The sequence below is a fragment of the Toxotes jaculatrix genome, chromosome 21, assembly GCF_017976425.1.
Source record: "Toxotes jaculatrix isolate fToxJac2 chromosome 21, fToxJac2.pri, whole genome shotgun sequence".
In the NCBI taxonomy this organism is placed as follows: domain Eukaryota; kingdom Metazoa; phylum Chordata; class Actinopteri; family Toxotidae; genus Toxotes; species Toxotes jaculatrix.
Window position 1 is genome coordinate 17,817,494 of NC_054414.1, and position 6,406 is coordinate 17,823,899.

Here is a 6,406-nt window from a genome sequence, read left to right on the forward strand (position 1 = left end):
ACTACTCAGAGCAAAGCGTCAGTGAATTAAAATGATAAAGCATTAATCATCATTCAATTTATTTATAACAGTATGCTGCATAAATATACCACTATATAAAAATATATGAAACAGCAGTGGTAGTTTATGTCAATTTGCGTACAGGAAATGACAAGCACACTGCTAGGGAGAGAGAAGTGAAATAAAATTTAAAAAGCTCTGAATAAATGTGCCAAAAATTGCCCCACTTTTTCCTGAAAGTATGCAATTTCAGTTTAACACAAATGATATACTATAACTTTCTTATTGTTAAGCTCCTGATCCTTGTTTTGTGAACTTCACATGACTTGTGTAAATGTTTAATGAACATTTTAGCAGATTTCAGCAAAGAGCTTGTTGAAAGGACACATTTAATGGTTTATGGTTTGTGTTTTATGTTCTCTGGGCCTACAGTACAGATCTAGCTATGGCCCTTGGGATGCATACCAAGAGCTACATTACGTCTACGCCAGTCTTGTTGCTTAAATAATTTGTTATAGTGCAATGAAGAATTCATTAACACTGATATTTTAGACGCACACTGCTCATTCCATTTTGCTCATTCACATTCACGTGGCCCAAGTGAAATTCGCTAAATGACCATGACCCAGACTATGGTCTGGTCTGGGACCATGGTCTGGGCTAGTTCAGGGAAAACTTAATGCTCCAGCACACAGTGATATTCTAGACAAAAGTGTGTTTCCAACTTTCTGGCAATATTGTGGAGAAGGCCTTTTCAACATGACAATGTCCCTGTGCACAAAGCCAGGTTCATAAAGAAATGCTTTCCCCAGTTTAGTGCGGAAGCATCTGACTCTCCTGCTAAGAGCCCTGACCTCCACCCCATCCAGCACCTCTCATGGGAGAACATCCCTGCAGCCAGCTTCCAAAATCTGGTGGAATGTCTTCCCAAAGCATGGGGGCTGGTGTTGTAGAATATTAACGACAATGGTTATCAGAATGAGATGATAAACAATTACATATGGAGGAAATGCTCAGAAATCCACATAGTAATGTAGTGTACATGAGATTTTTACCAAGAGTAATGAGAAATGAAGTGTTGAGCAAAAACAAGAATTACATATATAAGCTTTAGCTTTTAGCAGTGAATCACTATACACGATCTTGAACACTTAGCTCAGGCCTCCACTCCAGCTTTATCTATGTTTTTATCTTGGCCAGTACACAAAGTGTCACTGCATACAGTCATGATTCATGGTGTTGTACTCACTAACAGGTTTTTGACTCATGGAGTCTGGGGAGTGTTTTATTGAGGGAGAAGTGTGGAGCAGTAAATCAACACTGTATATTCTATCACTTTGTATGAGCTGTTGGCGTCATTATAATGTATTGTATAAGGTGTGTGGTGTTTATGTTGGGAGTAAATGCAGGCGTGCAGGACATGGGAGACATCCTTCCTCCCTTCGTCCTGGAATAACCCCCCCCCCCCCCCCCCCCCCCCCCATAAACTTACTAGCACATCCTCAACTCTTTGACCTGCAGTCCTATGGGCCCTCCTACACACTCACACATACACTGTCCTCTCTAAATATTTCCCTTTCTGTGTGTTTAGTTGACTCCCTCCTCTCAGACCCCATACCCATAATCTCCCTGTTAAATTTAATCCTCCTCACCCATCTATAAACATACTACTTATTTAACAGACTAGTTCATAATTCCTCATCAAGGCTTTTTGCTTCACTTTGCATGAATCACATTCCCACTCCTGCTTCTTTAAAAGCACATATTTTACAGTTTTATGTCTTCTTACAGTGTGTTGACTTCGGCAGTAATGCATTCTCTCAGAGAAGCTTCCACCCCAGGAGGCTGCTTTCCTCAGAAGTACCACATGATCTTTTCCAAGTCAATGCATTTTTTTCCAAGTATTTCTCTCCCCTCGTGCTGTTAAAAATACAATCTGGAATTTCTTTATCTCTTAGACTTGTGGGTGCTGTCTCAGTAATTCATGAAGTAACTCAAGCATTAATAAACATTCCATATTTATGGATTGCATCTGCAGCCAAGAGTTATGTACTGCCAAAGGTTCAGAGCATATGCATGACTTGGCCAAAAGTGTGCAGACACTTCACCCACATGGGATTGTTAAACGTCTCATATCAAAACCGTGGGCATTAATCTGATGCTATAACCTGATATAACCCGATGCCTCTTCTCCTCTGCAAAGACCTTCCGGGAACCTGTCTGCAGGGATTTTCTCCCGTTCAGCCGCAAGAGCATAACTGAGGTCCAGTGCTGACGTCGGGTGATAAGGTCTGGCTCTCAGTCATTGGGGTTGAGGTCACGGCTCTGTGCAGGCCAGCCAACCTCTTCCACACCGAACTGGGGAAAACATTTCTTTATGGACTTAGTTTTGCCATGTTGAAACAGGAAAACCGAAGCCATGAAATCTGGAAGCACAATGTTGGTTAAATATTATTATATGCAAAAAAAAAAAAGGTTAACCATAATGAGAAATATGCTCACTTATTTTCTTTGCTAGAGTTGGTTGAGAAGATTGATACTACCCCTATGTGTGTAAGTTTAATTAAGTTAAATCCAGGTAATTACCTTGGCTTAGCATAAAGACTGAAAGCAGGTGGAAACAGCAGGAACAGTCTAAGTTAAAAAAAAAAAAACACCTCAAAAGCTTTCAGTTTAACATAGTGTATCTCATTTGTTTAATCCACACACAAAGTGAAATGTAGAAACAACAATTTATGGTTTTATGGGAACTTATGTCGACGAACAACACGTTACAGAGGGCTGGACTAACTATTTCCTCCTGCTTTCTGTCTTTATGCTAAGGCAACAGCCTTCAGGCCCTGGCTCCATATGCAGTGCATAGATATGAGAGAGGTATCAATCTTCTCATCTAACTTTCAGGAAAAAAAAAAAAGAAATAAGCTTCCCAAAATGTCAGACTATTCCTTTAAGAATTCCTTTAATTGGAACTAAAGGGATCCATGAAAAACAGCCGCAGACCAAAAAAAAAAAAAAAAGCACCAGCTCCATAAAACTTTTGACCGTGTAGTTTATATAGAAGTAGACAAGATGTCCATTTGAAATGACTCCAGGTAATCAGCACCGACAGAAATAAGATGTTGAAACAGGTGGCACCATTCTGCTACTTAAGGGCTTTTGAGATTCATACAGAATCTATTTATTTTCTCTCCCTGTGCATTTACACAGATTGGTACAAATCCAGCTAATGTTTATAAAAAAAAGTTCCTCACATACCCCCTCCCTCTCCCTCTCCTGAGCGTTGCAGGCTTCCAAGATTATGTATATGTTTTCAGTGACTGGGCAGTTCTCTCTCTCTACCGTCCTCACCTGACCTGATTTGAGAGGAAGCAGGGAAATGCATGGGCGATGGGAGGGGGAGGTGTGTGTGTGCTCACACTTATGTAAGAGGCCTCTAATGTATACAGAACACATGCTACATGTACATAGCTGTCCTTGATGTCCTGTCAAGAGTCCACACATGATTTCTGTGCTGAGTGGTGATGACTGTGAGGATTAGACAGACTGATAAATTGAGATGAGAGGAGAAAAAGGAGCTACTGTTGGAGCTGATTCATGTGAGATTCTTTAGGAGGAGAGAGAGTGTGTACAAAACAGTGAAAGAGACAGAGGGAGAGACAGAGGGGGAGGTATTAGTAGGCCGTCCTGTCTCTCCTGGGTCCCAGTAGTTGGATTTGCATTCTTCTGCTCCACTGTCCTGGTACATAGTGAACAGAACACACATGTTCGTGTTTGCATGAAGTTCTTTTTAGCCATTTTTGCAAGAAAAAAAGTACAAAGAGATCAAAGTGAAGACTTTTGCTGTCGGCCTACACACTCGGACCATGTACAGTACACCATGTGCTTTGTGTATATGTGGTTTTGTGCATGCATGAAGATATGCACACGAGGAAAGCTAGGAAAAGCAGGCTGGGAGAGAAAAGGATGTCTGCAAACAGTCTGTGAGATCCAAGCATATACTGCAATTGACAGCACAGCTGGCTGCAATGTTCTCCTGCTGCTGAGTGGAAAATTCCTGCTATGACGAAGCATGGAGCATGAAGTGTGTGTATGTGAGAGGGAGAGAGAGAGAGGGTGTGTGTGCATGACACACACCAGAGAGGGAGAGAGAGGAAAGGAGGAGGGTGAGCCGAGGGGGCTGGGCTATCGTCCAAATAGCTAGTGAGGGATTGGTTGGCGGGAAAGCTGCCTTTGTGAGATCACAGCCCCCACAACAGCTTCCACCCACACGGTGGACTTCATGTGAAAAGATCAACCCTGCCTACAACAAATTAATAGAAAAAAATGTCTTCTTAAGGAAGTGCAGCCTTCAAGTCACTCACATCACTTGCTGCACACCAACAGGCACAACTACACGCTTTTCTAGACAAATCAGAGCGGACCTTTCACTGGCAAACTACAGCGACTATTACTTATTTACAGTAGAGTAGCATCACAGTCTGTTTCTTTATACACATGCGGTGACGTAAAAGTGAAGAGTGTACGATGACAAATCACACTCACCTATAACATCGAATACCTGGTGCACATAGTGGACTGTTGAGCAGCAACATAGAGATGAATATTTGCTTCAGGAGTTGGTGGAGATGAAAAACAGAGCTAAAAGGAGAGTTAACACGGGACAAACGTTCATCAGGTGGCCGGAAACACGACTGGTTATGAATGTAAACTTTGTTAAAAGTTTGCTGTATGAATACATTTTAAAGGAAAGGATTTTTCATTGATTTTCATGGGTGATTTGGTATCGATCATCATTCAATAATAGTCCTCACAGGTATATAACAGAATTTTGCTGTTTTATTATTATTTTTTTACTAACATCCTGTATGAAGACATGTCATGTTATATTATTTTACACACAGCCTACTGTATGTGTATCCGTTTCTTAAGTAACTGTTGCCATCTTGAAAATGAATGTTTTTCACATTACAGCGACAAAATGCTCTTTATCATTTGACCACCAGATGGTGATGCACTGTCAGACTGGACATGTCACCCTCACGTGACCCTTTATAACCTGACCCTTCGCTGTAGACCTTCACTCCACATTATCATTTACATTTTCTTCTGTCACAGGTTGGACTCAAGCCTGGATCCTTGTTTTTACAAGAAACCAAAAACTGAAAAGTCTTCAACCTCAAATCCCGTTTCATGTGTTTTTTTTTTTTTTGGCCTCACAAGGCTTTTGGAAAGACATTACTCCATATTTGTACTGTCTGAGTTGAAGGTGTCACTAGGGAGCTGATGACAGGCTTTCCACAATTTGCTAAGCTGCTGGGCTGCTAACCCTAATCCAAATTGCCACAACTTGCAGCAAAAGCATGGATCATAGACCCATGACATGAGGATTTACAAGGTAGGTGAAATAATGTTGAATTTTTTTCCCCAACATTTCAGTAAATCAGAGCAGACTGCAGCTCACTGAGGGGCAGTAACACATTATCAGCACTGAATTAAACAACTTTTTTTGACTAAGTGTGCAGGTCTGTGATGGTGGAATCATTCTGGGGTGAAGAATTAGCAGTCATAGCCTTGTGACCAGCTGTCTCTCACTGGGAAACCTCACAGCACTTTGAGAGACATCTGATTTGATCTGTCAATAAGTCAGACAGGATGTGCTGTGACATGTGCTGATGAACTGAGCAGTGCTGTCAGCGCCCGTCTTTCCACTCTGACACTGATTTGACCAGACAAAGCTTGTTTACTCTTCATTTAGCCATTAGTTCAGCCCACTGACTTTACATACATTTTGCAGCATGCAAGTGTAAAGAATACTGTTTTTCAATCATGCAAATATCTTTCACCCAAGGGAAGTGCATGCATACCACTGGCAAACATAGCTGTCCCCAATCTAAGTAGGATTAAGTGCTCATCTTGGATTATGGTACACGGGGACATTTACATTTTCATCTATTATTACTGAAACCTGTGTCAGGACTGCAGTGAGGTTTTAAAGTGTGGATGCAGTGCTAGTGCTAATTTTCATCTGTCATATTGGTCAAATGATCAGCTCAGTCACATGTAAGAACAATTATCAGGAATCATGTAAAGAATATTTCCAGCTATAACCTTTGATTTCACCAATCTTGGTCACGAGAGAGAAATGACTTTCAATTTCTTTCCTAACAAAGTGATAAAATCAGTCAACATCTATATTTACTTGCCCAAACAAATACAAGCGCGTACAACAGAGACAATGAGGTGATAACAAGAAAATGTTTCTGCTGGTTTAATTTATTAGTCTATTAATGAAAACCCTCCAGCACATTACGTAGCTGGCTGGAGAACTGAGAGCCAATAACAGACCAAAGAGCCAGTGAGATGTAAATTTAGTCACATATTTATTACATAAATATATAGTAAAATA